This window comes from Mastomys coucha, unplaced genomic scaffold (assembly GCF_008632895.1).
Source record: "Mastomys coucha isolate ucsf_1 unplaced genomic scaffold, UCSF_Mcou_1 pScaffold15, whole genome shotgun sequence".
Taxonomy (NCBI): domain Eukaryota; kingdom Metazoa; phylum Chordata; class Mammalia; order Rodentia; family Muridae; genus Mastomys; species Mastomys coucha.
In genome coordinates, this window is record NW_022196897.1 from 49,720,386 (window position 1) to 49,738,309 (window position 17,924).

Genomic DNA, 17,924 nt, shown 5'->3' on the forward strand with positions numbered 1-17,924 from the left:
TGTTACTTTATATTATATAGAGATATATGTTTCTCAGGGAATAAATATTTACTCCCTTTATCCAATTTTCAGAGTTATCCATTACCTATAAGACAGTAGAACCCCTGGCTTAGAAGAAGAGCACAATAGCATGCAAGCATGCACCTGTAACTCTAGCACTGGGGGCATATCCCTAGAGTTTTTGGGATCTAGTCTAGCCAAATTGATATGCTTAAAGTTCAGAGAGAAAACTTGTCTCAAAACACAGTGGGAACGCATCAAAGAAGACATGACTTCTGTACAGACGGGCACTCATACTGTCTGTACATTTCCACACCCACATCAACACGCATACCACTCCTCCCCCACCCCCAACACTTGATGGCGAGCAAAGTCTTTTGTGAATATCTTGGGATTACAATCTTATTTTTAATCTTCACATCATCATGTAAGAAGCAGAGATAGTGGATGAGACTAGGAGAGAGAAAGAGATGAGAGACACATTCTGCTTCTGTTAGAAAAAGATGAGGACTGAAGAGGACAAATAGGTACAAAGAAGATAAAACGTAACTAGACACTATGTCGGCTGTCAGCTTAGTGTATCCCTCGACCATCCCCACAGAAGTTTCTTCTTGCAGTAGGTGGTGATTAAAACAGAGGTGGACAACATGTAAACAGATCATGTACTGAGAGTGAGAGACTTTTGAGCGCTAGCCCTGAGTGAGATGTCTGCTTCATAGTCATGTCCCCGAGACTCAGAGATCCACATAGAGGAGGGGGCAGAATGATCCTAAGAACCAGAGGTGGCATATGCTTGTGAGAAAACAGTATTTTATGGAAGCAACAAGGCTGATACACATACGAACTCACATAGAGTGTAACAAGATACATAAGACTTGCACAGGCTCAAGCCAGACAGCCTCAGAATGGAGGAGGAGAAGTGGGCACAAAGTTTCACTCTTAGCCAAGAAGTTATTTGCAATTGATAAACAATAGAAGAGTGAAAATCAGCTTTTTTAAATACAGTGACACTGAGTATTTCAAAAACACATCTCAAGGCAGGTCCTGTGCTCAGGACTATACTACAACACTACAGAGGCTTGTCTGTGTTTTAATATCGTTTATTCTCTCTTTTTTTTCCTTCCTTCCTTCCTTCTTTCTTTCTTTCTTCCTTTCTTCATTCCTTCTTTCTTTCTTTCTTTCTTTCTTTCTTTCTTTCTTTCTCTTATAATAGTAAGAAAAAATATGATAGGGATGGGTAGGAAAGGTTAGAGAATCTGGGAGGAGTTAAGGGACAGGAAAATTATGATTGAAATATTCTGTATTAAATTATCAAAGACTAATAACAAACATACCAACAGTTATCACTAGTAGAAAATTTGCTCAAGGTCTCAATGAAGCTATGGGTGGCATCTTGCCTGAGGAACAGATGGTTTGCACGTAGAAGGAAAGTTTCTGAAAACTCCCAAGGCAAAAGCTCTGCTAACTTTCACATGTGAGCTGAGAATTGGTTTGAGATGGATGTATTAATTAGCTATTTTTATTACTCCACAATGGAGATGTGTACCAAAGCATCATATTGTATTCTATAAACATAGAGAACAGTAACCTTTTCTTCCAGTTAAATCTTCAAATAAGAAAAGGAGCTAATGCATTAGGAAGCAGATTTGACAACAGGGATATTTCTATCTGAGGGGAAGTTGATGAGTCCTACTTAGTTAGATCACATCTGATGGGTAGGAGCTGGATAAGAGTCTATGATACCTTATTTTAATTGCAAGAATTTACTCAAGTCATTTACTTTAGTAACAGGTTCCTGGAAGGCTCTCATTTGCCTCCTGGATTTGTTCTTCTTGGAGACCTGACAAACTTCAATGGGACCCAGGAGAACAAGGATTATAAATGTCAATATACTAGAAGCTAAACTAATATAACCACAAAAGTATAAAGAGATGACTTCCAGAGAATTTGCTGTTAACTCTTCTGCCTATGTTTTTATACTTCTCCTCTCTTTCCCTTTCCTCATTTATCTCTGTCCCTCACTTTCTTCTGCTTTCCTCCTTAGCAAAGGTTTAGCAGAAATCAGGTTTGCATAAGAAAAAATTATGAAAATATTTAAAAGATGCTCTATCCTCAGGATATGGAATAAAGTTGCATGATAAGTGAAAACTATAAAAAATACTTTTATCTTAATTATATATTACTAGAGCCTTCAAGAGAGGAAAAATATTAAGCTAATACTAAAATTCATGTTGAGTCATCAACTTAAATATAAGACTGACTTATAATATAAAGACAGCTATACTCAAAAGTTACCTAAGGGTATCAATGAGATAGTGTTATCAAACAGAGTCTTCTGACAACATTGTTTTTCAAGTCATATAGAACAATTATGATACAGTTCACTAAAAACAAATCACCTTTGATTTCAGTTGTAACTTTCAACCAATAAGCACATGCATAATTTAAAATAGATGAAGAGAAATGAGAATGGTATTTTAGCTTATTTAGAAGGCTCAATGAAGAAGCAGTAACGTTGTATGAATAATCACAGGCATTCTGTTTCTCACATCACTTCTCAGGGATAACTTCGTGGGAGGTCAATTTTTCTTGATTCTAAATGGTCACAAATTCCCTTTTGGCTGATATTATACCTTATACCTCATCAGAAAAATTTTAGCCTTGATATTTTTAGGAAAAAGAAAGTTAATAAGTTTTTTTTTATTCCTCCTAGGTGGAAGCATGAACGTAACTGAAACATAAGGCATTGTACATTCAAGAAACAAGTGGAAATCAAGCCACTGTGTGCCTCTTCATGGGGAGCACAATTTTCTGAGTAACTGCCAGCTTATTAAATGTGTAAAGTACAATTGTACATGTGCATCACTTTTCTTGATTTCTTCATTGCAGCTTTTGTGTCTTACCAGTATATAAAATATTCTAGGTTTTCTTTCAAACCCAACTTTGAAATTATCCTGTTCAATTTTCTATTGAACGTGGATGAATAGCAAAACACATGGATTATTTCTTTTGAGATGTTCTTTTGAATTTTAAATGACAAATCGGTAATGCTGTCCTTTAGTGCAACTTGTATCTTAAATAGTTCTTACTAATTCAGTCTCATTGATAACTTATTTTAGGCTTTTCACTGGTAACGTATTCAGACTTCATTTGACATTAGCATGTAAGATAGTGTTTTCCTCAACTTCTGGATTTCACACTCTAGTTAAAGTTTGAATTGATGGTCATTGGGGTCCTACAGACTCCCCCAGGCATTACAGGCTATACTGACTCCATTCTTATACCTACTACATTACTGCTATGCATACCCATTGGCCAATGCATTACTCAATCTTCATCACAGAAGCTTGTTCTTGGAGTAGGTATTAATTAACAATTAATTAACCCACAACTCGCTAATGCACAGAGATTAAAACTTTTAATATTAAGCCCTAAGTGGATGCTTATATCATATACTTCATCTTAATGCTCAGGCACCTATGAGGAACCTGGAATGGAAAGATTGTAAGAACCAGCATTGATGATTGCCTTCAAAGAAACAGCGGTTTCCAGGTACAACAGGCCATATGCCTGTATGAACTCAGAGAGACTGTGGCAGTATGCACAAGACCTGCATAAAACCATGCTAGACAAAATTCCAGCCTAGGGTAAAGGGAAGACTCACTCCTAGCCAAGAAGCTATTCATAAATGATAGCTGTTGGGGGAGAGGAAAAAACAACAAGTTTCTTCAGTGGGGAGACACTGGGTATATCAAACACATTCTAGGGCAGGATCCGTGCCCAGAGGCAGATGGCTAGCACAAATTGGACCCCAGGCTTTTTGTTTGTTTGTTTATTTTTCAGAGAGAAGAAGCATCAAGTTAGCTCAATACTAACTTTTTAAACAATGTGTTCTGAAACGAGGAGCAGTGATTCTAGCATGCTAAACATTAATTAAATACAAGTAAAGGATAAGGGGAAAGTATTACTACAAAATGGAAAGACCAGCTCAGTCTGGATCTCTGCTTACATACCCTCTGGTGGAGTGAGGCTACTTATCATTGTATATTATTTCTAAATAATTCTGTTTGTCTTCCAGATAAATTTTGCTCTTTCTTCTCTGGCAGTGGGAATTTGTATTCTGGGAATTTACAAGACATTGGGGAAAAAAAAAAGCAGCCTGAAGTATTCCATATAAAGGGCTGGAAGAGGGAGCATACTATCTGTTGCTAGGGGTGTGACCAGAAGTTATTGTGCTGCTGAGAAATTGAAAGTGACTATTTCCCGTGGAAAAGAAGATAATCTTGTAATTAAAATAGTACACATAGAGGGACCCATGTTTCTAGCCACATATGTAGCAGAGGATGGCCTAGGCGGGCATCAACAGGAGAAGGGGTCCTTGTTCCTGTGAAGGCTCGTTGCCCCAGTGTAGGGGAATGCTAGGACAGAGAGGCAGAAGTGGGTGGGTGGGGGAACTGCCTCATAGAAGCAGGGGAAGGGAGGATGGGATAGGGGGTTTCTGAGGGGAAGCTGAGAAAGGGGATAACATTTGAAATGTAAATAAACAAAATAACCAATAAAAATTTTAAAAAATAAAATTATAACAGATCACAGGGACAAACAAAACTTCATTCATTAGTAAGCAAATTTTCAAAATAGTAAAAAGTAAAGGTCTGAGTATCACTGTTTTATATTATGTTGGTGTTTGCTTCACTTCTGACTGAAAATAATTCCATGCTTACGTATATATGACAACTTTCAACTGGGGAAATGTTTATTTATCTTGGTTTTTTACATCATGAGAGTACAATGTCTACCTCTAAAAGAAAGACTTCATTAAAAAATTAATTCTTATTAGTTCTTTATAAATTTCACATCATGCCCTCCAATCCCACTCATAGTGTCTCCTCATACAAGTCCTTCACCCTTGCAACCTCCCCAATGAGAAAAAAAACCTCATTGTGGAAGCTGTAGTGTGTCACAGTATGTACTATTTGTTCACACTTCTTTGTTCACCAATGTTCATTTCAATGAATCCTCTCATATACCCAATGTTGCTCTGTGTCATTAAGATCCTACAGTTTTGGATCTGTAGGACCACCCCTTAATTCACTTCAGTAGTTCATAGATGGGATAGATGTTGGGGTGGGCCAATTCAAAGTTCTGAATGTGGGCCTGAGAGGTATCTGAGCTGGTAAGTCCACCAGCTCTCCTGCTTTCATACCTTCAGGGCTGGCTCACCAGAATGCCCCTGCTACCAGGGCCAGCTCTACCCTGCTGCCAAGATGAGGTCTAGGGCCTGCTTTCTAGAGAGTTACAGTCAGTGAGATACATGGCCTATTCTCTTACTCTCAAGACCCCAGGAGCATATATCCTTTTGGCCATAGATGGTGAGGGGAGGCAAGAAAGAAGGACATCTCTCCACAGTTCACACCTCAGCTCACCCATACTCACATCCATGGGTCTGGCTAACCACAACCCCCATATCTAGGACAAGGTGAGGTGTTGGTCTGTTCTTTTGAGTACTGTAGAAGGTGAGGGACAGAGCTAGCTCTCCAGATCTGATGACCTTCTCTTCATCAGAAGAGCTAGCTCTTCTGCCTGCTGTAAATGGCAAAGGGGAGAGTGTCATCTCTCTCTCAATCATGTCACTGCACAGCAGAACAGTGTGGCTGGGGCCAGCTCTCCCATGCTCTCTGGGTCCACTAGTCACCAGGGTCAGCTGTACTGTGCTGTCCAAGTGGAGTACAGGGTATGCTCTCTCCAGTACTAGCACTGTGCAGAAGAGTAGTAGGGCCAGATCTCCCATGCCCGTATCCTACAATGTGAAAGGCTAGCTCCCTGTCCAAGGCCTCTTGCTCTGGATTAGTGGTTGTCTCAGGTTCACATTTTTCAGGGAATGTTAGGCTACTTACCATCATTCAGATGTTCAGAGGTCAGAACACTGACTGTAGACATAGCCTCTCTCCTCTTTGCCCCCTACTGATGCACATGTGACACAGCAGCCACACCTGCAACCCTTCTAGGGGCAGGGAAAGTGATTTTTAAAGTAAAATTTGTAAAATCAATTTTTACTGAATTCTAAATGTAATTTACTATGCTAGCTCATCAGGGGAAAATGGACATTTATGCAAAAGTTTTGGTTCTCTGTGGTTGCTGGGTAATTTATAAACAAGAGAAATTTATTTCTCAAAGTTTTGTAATCTAGAAAGTTCAGTATCAAGGGTCATCATCCTCAAATATTTTTAATGTGCAAGTAAAAGTTCAAAGATTTTTCAAATCTGACTTTTTACACTTTGCTTTTAGAGTGTAAGAAATGCTTGGACATAGGGATGTTAACAAGTGACTGTAACAAATTCATTATAGTTATTCTGATGTGCTATTATATTTTAATGTTGACATATAGGTAAGCTCACATGTGTATACTTGCATGTAGTTTTGGAAGTGTTAGAGAGCAGCCAGAAAAAAAAAATGAAGCCTTGGAAAAGGTTTGTGAGGAGGCTGTGAGCAATAGAAAGGCTTGTGACATGATGCTGTTATTATCAACTTATAGACTTCAAAACACAAAATAACAGGAAGTCAGTGAAACACTGACTTTCATCTAAATTGTAATTTAGGAACTACTACCGTAAAAATGCATGTTCTTTGATCTAAACAACTCATGTTCAAGGAGCTGTCTCTTCAAATAAATAGAAGAAAAGTGCTTATGGAAACAAGATTTGGAGTTTTTAGTAGGTGTGGGAAGTAGAATCAAGTAGAGAAAGAGACTATATCAAGATATCACAAATCATTCATTCATTTATTAAATCGTTCACCTCATGATTTATTGAAAACTTACTATGGTAGTCCCGAGCTAGTTTCCATGCACACAGAAACAAAACATTCAATTTTACTTTGGAAGAGCTCACATTTTAGTATGTTCCACAATATAGTAAACAAACAGCATTCACAGCACATTAAGAAATAGACGCTAAATGTGCTTAGTATCGTGATAGAATTAATCATAGTAACTGGAGAAGACTGAGAAGAGTCTCCTAGGCTGGAATTATGTGTGTATAAAACCTTCCTAGAGGAAACCAATTTGGATACACTGGAGTCTCTCAAATAGAAGTTTGAGAAAAAGGTACTGTTATAATTGTGGCATGAATGTTGTAAGAATAACCACTCACAGATGCCAGCAAGTGCTGGATGACAGGAGCCTGATATAGCTGTCTCCAGAGAGGCTCTGACAGTACCTGACTAATACAGAAGTAGAGGCTCACAGTCATCCATTGGACTGAGCACAGGGTCCACAATGAAGGAGCTAGAGAAAGGACCCAAGGAGCTGAAGGGCTTGCAGCCCCTTAGGATGAACAACAATATGAACTAACTAGTAACCTCAGAGCTCCCAGGGACTAAACCACCAACTAAAGAATACACATGGTGGGGCCCATGGCTCCAGCAGCATATGTAGCAGAGGATGGCACAGTGGGAGGAGAGGACCTTGGCCCTGTGAAGGTTCTATGCCCCAGTGTAGGGGAATACCAGGGCCAGTAAGCAGGAGAGGGTGGGGTGGTGAGCAGCGGGAGGGGGAGGGAACAAGGGTTTGCTTTTGTTTTTGTTTTCTTATTTTATTTTATTTAATTTTTTTTCAGAGGGGAACCTGGGAAAGGAGGTATTGGATGGCATGTAAATAAAGAAAACATCTAAAAGAAAAGAAAAGAATAGCCACTCACTTTCTAATTACACTTAAAACCTGTTTCATGCCAGTCTGTCTGGGCTGGTGCCCTAAGCAGACCTTGGACCCAAATTTTGCATCCAGTCCCACAGCATCCAGAGGTGGTTCCCCTCCCAGGCACTCTGATCTGTCTAGGATCAGAGGATTGGAGGTGAGGAGGACACATCTGTCCCAAACCAGGAGTAACTGGGACCAGCAGGACCCAGGCATACAGGAACTCCACCAGCCCAGTGGCTCTGGTTGCTTCCAAGTCTGTCTAGGCAAGCTGATGTCCTGAGCAGACCTTGGGCGCAAACTCCACAGCTAGTCCCACAACACTCAGAGGAAGCTCCACTCCCAGGTGCTCTAACAAGCCCAGGATAATCACAGGATCACAGAGACAGCTTGACTCTGAGGAGTTCTGACACAACCAGGATCACAGGAAGGACAGGCTCCAGTCAGATTTAGCAAGGGCAGGTAGCACTAGAGATAACCAGATGATGTGGGGCAAGCGTAAGAATATAAGCAACACAAACCAAAGTTACTTGGCATCATCAGAACCCAGTACTCCCACCATAGCAAGTCCTGGACACATCATCACACGGGAAAAGCAAGATATAAAATCACTTCTCATGATGATGATGATACAGGACATTAAGAAAGACATAACTCCCTCAAAGAAATACAGGAGAACACAGGTAAACAGCTAGAAGCCCTTAACGAGGAAACACAAAATCCCTTAAAGAACTACAGGAAAACACAATCAAACAATTGAAGGAAATGAACAAAACCATCCAGAATCTAAAAGTGGAAATAGAAACAATAAAGAAATCAGAAAGAGAGACAACCCTGGAGATAGAAAACCTAGGAAAGAAGTCAGGAGTCATAGATGTAAGCATCACCAACAGAATACAAGAGATAGAAGAGAACCTCGGGGCAGAAGACACCATAGAAAACATTGACACAACAGTCAAAGAAAATGCAAAAAGCAAAAAGCTCCTAACCCAAAACATCCAGGAAATCCAGGATGCAATGAGAAGACCAAACCTAAGGATAATAGGTATAGAAGAGAGTGAAGATTCCCAAGGTAATGGGCCTGTAAATATCTTCATCAAAATTATAGAAGAAACTTAATTTCCCTAACCTAAAGAAAGAGATGCCCATGAACATACAAGAAGCCTATAGAACTCCAAATAGACTGGTCCATAAAAGAAATTCCTCCTATCACATAATAATCAAAACACCAAATGCACTAAATAAAGAATTTTAAAAGCAGTAAAGTAAAAGGTCAAGTAACATATAAAGGCAGGCTTATCAGAATTATACCAGACTTCTCACCAGAGACTATGAAAGCTAGAAGATCCTGGGCAGATGCCATACAGACCCTACAAGAACACAAATGTCAGCCTAGCCTACTATACCCAGCAAAACTCTCAATTACCATAGATGGAGAAAACAAGATATTCCACAACAAAATGAAATTTACATAATATCTTTCCACAAATCCAGCCCTACAAAGGATAATAGATGTAAAACACCAATATAAGAAGCAAAACTACACCCTAGAAGAAGCAAGAAAGTAATCTTTCAATAAACCCACACAAACCTAATTCCACCTCTTACAACAAAAACAACAGGAATTAACAATTAATTTTTCTTAATATCTCTCAATATAAAAATTAATATTACCAACATATCCTAATTGATTAAAATCCAAAAATTGAGGAATTAGAAATTTGTTGACTGACATCCAATGGTCTCTCTAATTTGGTAACTGGAAAAATAGGTCCAATATTGTACAATCCATATACTCTTTCTGCTTGTTTGTACATGCCAGTGTCTTGCTGTGTACCACATAATGGTCTTGAAATCTGGCTTCTCCTATCTCAGTCTCTCTATTAGTAGTATTATTTATTTCATGTTTTTACACTTACTGTGGTTTTCAGAACAGCTTACATATTTCAAAAGTATTTATACAGCCAGAAGAGGACCTTATAAGTTACTCTTTCTCTGAGATGAATGCTTTTCCAAATTATCACAGCTAATGAACCAAATTCTTACCCTCACCTAATTAATGTCTGTGCCACCTTCCAAGCAGGACCATTGTTCATTGAAACAGTTGGTGAATGACTTTATGGATAGATCATCTTAATACACACACCATTTCTTAAATGAATGTAACATGTTCTCTGTGGGCTGAGAATAAAGTCACTCACTCAAGTCAAAGAGCTTTAACCATAGGAGGAAGTCTGTATCCAAAAATCGTGCCTACAATTCATTCCTTGGTGCAGCAGAACTGTCAACTCTCAGCTTAGCTATGATGGAGGTAAAATCCTTTGGTGATGTGAGGGTCATTGAAGTACAGCCTTATTACAATGAAATCCAATGTCTAAAAATTGTTCTTATTTTGGTCTTGTACCACAGGCCAAAATTTCAAGCTCTACTAAATAGAAAACAAACAAATAAACAAAAAGACTTTATATTTTTATGTTCATTTAAAAAATACTAATTATGATGTATTATTTTAAAATATAAAGTTAATATATTTGGAGTTATTTAAAATTTATATTGAGAAAAACGTATATTTTTTCAGTATTGTTGTAGACAAGTATCTACATAAGACTGTTAAATTGATTGTTGTTTTATATCAAACTATTTTTATAAAACTCATTTTTATTGTTATATTTTATAAATTGTAAAGAATAAAACAAAAAAGGTACTGTAGGTATTTGAAGGGGGGTCTCTGGGAGGAGTTGGGATACAAAAGGAAACAAGAATGTGATTTAATTCTATTTACTCAAAATATGTTTTTAAATGTTAACAAATTCAGATAAATTGAAATCATGTATCTTTTTCATCATAGTGCAATAAAACTGAAATAAAATAAAATAAAATAAAATAAAAACCTGTTTCACAGATGTAACTTAAGTAGTTAACTGGGTAAAAGCTCCATGCCTTTCTAGGTCACAGAACTCATGACAGAATCTGGTACCTTTATTCTGACACAGACATAGTAACAAATTGACCATTACAGAGCTTCTCTTTATAGTAGATGACAATTAATATAGAAAGCCAGAGCTGGCCAACATGTGCCTATCTCTGAGTGATACATCTATTTGACACCCCTGCCTTTTAAGGTTCAGAGATCATTTCAGAAGAGAGGATGGAAAGATAAGTGTAAGAGCTACAGTGAGTAGACATCTATAGTGAAATAGTAATTATGGTGTAACACAGGGATGTTGTACACATGAACTCATGAGCTCACTGTGGCTTTGATGGCATGCATAATAATCTAGAATGGATGGGTTTAGGGATTGGTGAAGTCCCAACCGTATCTGAGGAGATGCTGGCAACTGAGGAAGGAGAGTCCTATCTAGCCACTGTGTGGCTGAATATCCTCAGGCAGATGGTTTTACACCTATGTAACACAGAAGCAGCACTAAGTGGATTTGTGAGTATTTTTTTTTTAAGCACACATGTTGAATAATGTAAATGGGATAGTGTTGTGTATTGGCCTGATGCTGTTTGTATTCTGATGTTAATGCCATTTCCTCAAGAAAGTTGCCCCCCAACAAGCAGTCCATCACATACTCACGGAATAAGTTAATATAGTGTTGGATCTTCCCAATCTAGGCATGTAGCTTATAATTATAATAACTTGATTGTGTGTTTTTTATATGGGCTTACTGAGGTTGGAAATTCCTGCAATTACTACATATGGTGGAATACTACATATTCCTGGAATTACTATATATGGTGCCCAATAATATAATAATATTTTTGTAAATCCCCAGCACAGGGTTGCTTCCCAACTCAATTGTTTATGTTCCTGAATGAAAGACATACATACAGCCTTTATATTTTAATATGCCTTAAGCAGCACAAGAGTTGGCAACTGTCTACCCTCCAGGCTGTTAGAATCTACCTCCCAACAATTATTCTACGTAACTATTTACTAATGTCTATGTTACACATTAGTTGCTCCTGACCCAATAGAGCATCCCTCTAGCCCCGTTCTCTTGGCTCCTTTACATGGCGGTGCTGCTTCTCTGCCCTGCACACTCCTCAGACATGGCCTCTCTCCTTTCTCCTCTCTTCCTCACAGTCCCAAGCCCAGGAACCCTAAATCCTGCTCTCTCTCTCCTTTCCAGCTATTGGCTGGTGGTATCTTTACTTGCCAAATGGAATTAACTGGGCGCAGGTTCCCAGAAGCTACCTTCAGACTCTCTCATGTAAACTTTTGGGGAACCCAACTAGCATTAGAATACAAGCAGCTACAGGATAGAGGCAGAACTGGAGGGAAGCAAATGGGGTTGGATTTGATCAAACCACTTTATAGCTATGTACAAAGTCCTCAGTAATATAAGATTTAAGGGCAAACATTTCTAGACAATGTTAACATCAGTGTTAGTTAAAAATAAGCTCAGAGTATTAGTTCATATTGTTTTATAGTTTTCTATCAAATAACTCCAGACAATAATGAGGGTCTTATAATCACAGTGCTATGGGATTCTTTGTAAAAATAGACACCATGGTGTAAAGACCTACACCAAGCATTATTTTTTTTCTCAATCTTCACATTAATTCTATAAAAACTAATTTTTCAGTGAAAAATTGAGTGCCCATGTGTTGTATAAACATTCCAGCACCATAACATCATGTGGCATAACCGCAGTTAGAAATTACATTGCCAAGACATGAATGCTGAAAGGAGCCTTATATGGCTGTCTCCTAAGAGGCCCTGCCAGAGCCTTACAGATACAGAGAAGGATCCTCACAGCCAACCATTGGACTGAGCATGGGGTTCCCAATAGGGGAGTTAGAGAAATGACTGAAGCAGTTGAAGGAGATTGCAACCCCACAGGAAGAACAACAATATCAACCACTAAGTCCCCACAGAGCTCCCAGCTTTTAGCCATCAACAAAGGAGTACACATGGCTCCAGCTGTATATGTTGCAGAGGGTGGCCTGGTCATGCATCAATGGTAGGAAAGGTCCTTGGTTCTATGAAGGCTTGATAGATGCCCCAGTGCAGGGAAATTGAGGGTGGAGAGGTGGGAGTGAGTGGGTGGGTGTAGGAACACACTCATAGAAGCAGGGGGGTCCCAAGGGGAGTGAACTAGGAAAGGGGATAACATTTGAAATGTAAATAAAGAAGATATCCAATAAAAAATTAAATTGAAAAAATCTGTTAAAGAGAAGGCATCAGTATTTCCTATCCAAATATAAGAGACAGAGAGTGGATTCCTGAACCATGAGCTGACAAACATTCCGGGCTGTGAGTTGCCTTAATCTGGGACTGAAATGAACAGAAGGACAAACTAACCTAAAACTGACATGCCTATGACAGGTGGAGACAGCACAACTGAGGGTGTCACAGAGTGCTAGGGAGAACGTACTGTGATCTTAGCACTTTGCCTATTCACTGTACTGTGACTCACACACCTGCCCATCTGCAGACTAGCCTGACAAGATGTGACAGAGGATGGGTTCACAGCATCAGGCTCTTAAGAGGGGGAGCTCTGAGCCAACATTCCAGTAGCTTGACTTGTGATGTCTTTATATATCTGAGTAAACTGGTATAAATTCCAAACAAACAAACAAACATTACACTTCTTAGTTTAAAAGCCCAAGATCTTGAAGACCATTTAGAACTAGCAGATGTCCCAACAAATGATTGAAATAACCACCAAGCCTGGCCATCCATCTGAACTTGAGCCTCATAACCCATGCGATGGGAGGAGGGACCCAACTTTCACAGGTTATCCTCTAAACTCCACACACATGCTCTGTCCACTCAGATTTTCAGTTGCTATGGAGCACTTCACCAGAATAAAGGAAGTTTTATTGGAATGTATGAAAATTAGTGGCTCTGACAGCAAGATAGTCCCTCCATGTGGTAATCAGTCTCTCAGGTGGTCTCCAATGATTTCTCCTTCTTTTGGAAACCTGTCCTCATGATTGTAGGCTGCACTTATAGACTTTACTCTCCTGACAGAATATAGTAGCAAGACATAAGGGTGTTACTAATACTAAGTTACAAATAAACAGTGTCTTTGTATTGTGATACTCTCTTACACCATCTTTGCCTCCAGAGGAAAAGGAAGGTGGTGAGAGGAATCCCTGGTGGAAATCTCAAGGACAGCATATATCTCTGAGTCCTATAACTATAAATGAGAAGGGAAAAATACCCTTTTCCTAATTTATTCTAGAGATGTCCATAGTTATGACCAATAGATACTTTATTGCAGCTGTGACTTACAGATTCCTTGTCAGCCTTGCAAAAGACCTAGAGTAACCCACAGACACTCCCAAGGAAACTTGTCCTCAATTCCTGACCAGAGCTGCGAGGCAGCAAATGTTTATTGTTCCAGACATGAAGACTGAGGTTAATTTCTTACTCAACAATAGGTGCTTGATGTGCCAAAACTTTTGTCCTATTATATATACTATATAGATCCCTGGAGACAACTTAGTGTATGTGTAGTATGATGACACTGTCTAATTATACCATTTGCATACTACTGAAGCAAGTAATATCGTGGATAAGATTGCTCTCTCTAATTGACAATAAAGCCTTAATGAATTCAAATCGCCTCAGAGTACTGATCCTTTCTTTTTCCTCACAAAAATGTATTTCTGGTATTTCTAGAATATTTTTGGAAACTCTACAGCAAACTCTCATGCCAGCTATCTTGGCATGAAGCCAGTTACTCAGGCTTCCATATATATTCACTATAAGGTTCTTCTTCACTCTGCATACCAATCTTTCTTTGATCTATACCACTGTGTGCGATGTTTGTGTGTGTATGGTGTTTTGGGACTGTGTATATTTGTGTGTATGTGGTTTTTGTGTGTGTGTTTTGCATGCACATGTGTGTGTGTGTATGTAAGAAATTACAGTTCTTACAATATAGCTGTTATTGTAACATATACAGTAGAGGTAAGACTGTTGATATATATACAAGTGTTTTCAAAAACAGCAAGATTATAATGTACTTCTATAGCTGAAATTCATGACTATATAGGATATTTATACTGCTTAAATAAGTACCTTTCACTGTGAATTTTTCCCTCAAATAGTAGACAAAGAAGAAGGCAATTTTAAAATGGAGTCCTTGCAGTCCCCCACCCACCCCTGATGTGTGCTTTCTCGGGCTCATGAGTCATGGCTGTGTGCATACAGTTGGCTCAGATGAGCTGGCACCCTTGAAACAGCAGCAGCTGCACTAAACAATTACCAGCCTCTAACTGAGAAAATTTCCCATGGGGGACAAAGAGCCAGCTGGGCATTGCTGGTGCTTGTCTGGTGGACATTTGTTAGTTTGTATGAACACTAAAATTCCCAGGGCATCAATCAATGGGTGAGATAATTCCACCAAGAATACACTAACCCTGACGAGCTGCAACTGGAGAAGACCTTTTGTAGGGAACAGTTTGCCTTCAGTGAGGCAGACTGAGAAGCCTGTTCCAAACATCCAAAATCTGGATGAAGCCTTTCTGGAATACTGCATCCCATGAGGGAGTCTGTCTCCCATTAATGAAACTCAATTAATCAGTCTTTAGTTTTTTTCAGTAAAGTAACTTGTTGAAACAATACTCCTAAAATGTCTGATCCAAATTACACTGGAACTCCACACATAGAACAGACTTTCAGTATTAATCTTGTGATGCAGATTTTTTATAATAAAGGGTGTATCAAAATATTAATATTTGCTTGGCATTACTGTCAAATAATACCTTGGGTCACTTTAATTGGGTCACTATTCAGTATTTCAAAAACCTTCATTATCTTAGAATTACCATTTCCTTATTATGAAGACAAATGATAAAATAAGGTGATTTTTTTGCAGATTTTACATTTTTAATGTTATGTATATTTAACATAAAAGTTATAAATCTTAAACTAATGAAAGGGTTTTTTTCAGTTCATTTTAAATAACTTCCATTTTACTAAGCAATACATCACTTGCTCTTTACAGTTAATAGCATAGGTTCATTAGGGCACTATATTAAATACACTTTTAGAAATATTTAAGCATACCTAATCTTGAAATAATTGATGGGACAATGGTTAACCTCATTATGATTTTTACTAAGTAATGATGGCAAAACACAATGTTTCATTTCCTTGTGAGTTGAAAAGTGAATATCTTCCCAGGGAATATTTTCAAGCTAGAAGATACACAACATGAGATCCCATTATCACTGTAGAAATACAGCTTTGAAGATGGTAAAAATGGTTTATGTGCAAACACATAAACCACACTTGCAACATTCCTTTATTATAGCAGTAAAAATGCTCATGGGTTCGAAACAGACCATCAGACTTATTTCTGATTTTAGTACCTTGGAACTCTAGAAACAAGATGTCTAGAATTTGAATGGACATATAAACATTGTCCCTGAATGGCATTGTTATACCTGATTTTAATGAAAAACTGTATTCAAAACAGCAAAAGAGAAGTAGGGGATTCTTACCTGGCCCCAAGCAACCGTTAACCTGTAAACTCTGGTCATTCTGGATAGTCTGCAGATTTTTACCTCTTTGGGTGGACTCAGCCTGAAGAATACCTCAAGCCTTGCATGTCAGAAGTGCTCAGAGCACAATGGGCCTTAAAAGTGGAGCACAGCAGACAAGTCCAAAAAGTTGCAGGGCTCTTAGTGTACAGGCTGATTGGCTGGCTGGTACTTGCCAGCACCTTTCACTCATTGCAAACATCCCCGCCACAGGGAGAAGTCTTGAGTAAACAAAGCAAATTGAGTTTGTATTCAGTAGGCTTCAGAGAGGGCATGGGGAAAGAGGGGGTGTTTTGCTTTTTATTTTCTATTTGCAGCTAACCCATTTAGGTCATTTCCATCTTCACAGAGAAAAATACACAGAAGAATAAAAGTAAATGGTGCAAAATGTTTTGTTCTAATTCTTATTTTCAGTTTCATATTGCTTGAAAAAATACTATTTTGGTTTTGCACGTGAAATGCCATAATTGATTTAGAAAGTCACTTACAGCATTTCTTTCTTTTTCTTCATGGAACTTTTAAGACAGCAGAGGAAGGTTTCCATGGGCTGACCATACAGGCGTCATCACTATCCCGGTATGATTTATCACGGTTAAAGGAACAGTAGTACAGGGTATGGTACATCACTGTGTAAATTTGCCTCAGGTTAAGAAACATCCTTTAGGAAACAGGATTGAAAATGCACTAGACTTGAAATGGTGATGATACACAGATGTGATACTAGATGACAGAGAATGTGTACTGGGGTAGGGACTTGTATTTTCACAGAATAGAAATAATAGTTTTGAACTCTGAATCATTGCTCTGGCAATGGCAAGTTAGGCTTCTGAAGGAAGCTTTGACCATTTATTTTGCCAGCTACAAACTATTTTTTCCCACTTAATCATTCTTGACAGTAATATATAGACATCTGGAACCAAAAATGGATGATGGAATTTCCAACAAGTAGCTAAGACCTGTTTAAGAGCATAGAGGATCATGAGTTACTTCACTGGTTAGCTTCTTGTAGATTCAGATTCGATTTCTGGTATAGCATTTGATATCATTTTGTAGTTATCAGGGTATAACCATGGTAAACCAATCCTGAAAGATATTTTGTTGGTGTCTAATCTTATGGTCAACTTTCCCGTAATGCAGTCTATAAGTTCTCTTTTCTAGCATGCATTGATGAGAACAGGAGATAGAAACTAGTCAGGCCATTTAGGGACAAGGACCTTGATTCTTGGCAGAAATATCCTCAGTTATTCTCTGACTAGAGGCCAAGGCTGCCAGAAGGGGGCCCTGGTTCCTGCTCTGGCGTGATGTAATATTCTTCTCCTTTCACATTACTTAGATAAGTATCACAGCTCAAGGGGTACATATGAAAGTATGACAGAAACTGAGTGGCACATGGACATCGAATGAACGAGCTGAATGGACTCAACTCACTTTCTCATGTCTCATCCCCATTTCTGCCATAAGTCTTAAGAAAAACCTCTCACCAGCAGCTCAACTGTCATCTGCTTCAGAGGACTCCTTTTGTTCTAAAAGACAATGGTCCCTCCATATATATATATATATATATATATATATATATATATATATATATATATGCTTTTGAAATGGAAGTAGAACTGATACAAATAAAACATGAGGAACTTTCATTACAGAAATCATGAGGGTGGGCCAGGAAGAAACACATTACATATATATATATATATATATATATATATATATATATATATATATA

The 17,924-nt window shown here is 38.4% G+C and overlaps 1 protein-coding gene and 1 non-coding gene across 9 annotated transcripts in view; both read right to left on the reverse strand.

Moving 5' to 3' along the window:
• The window catches only part of Kcnh7 (potassium voltage-gated channel subfamily H member 7), a 467,665-nt gene that overhangs the window by 103,164 nt on the left and 346,577 nt on the right, over positions 1-17,924 (reverse strand). The window lies entirely within an intron of this gene.
• LOC116092761 lies at positions 5,878-6,012 on the reverse strand. Its single transcript, XR_004119472.1, has one exon. It is a non-coding gene; the product is annotated as a small nucleolar RNA SNORA17 (small nucleolar RNA).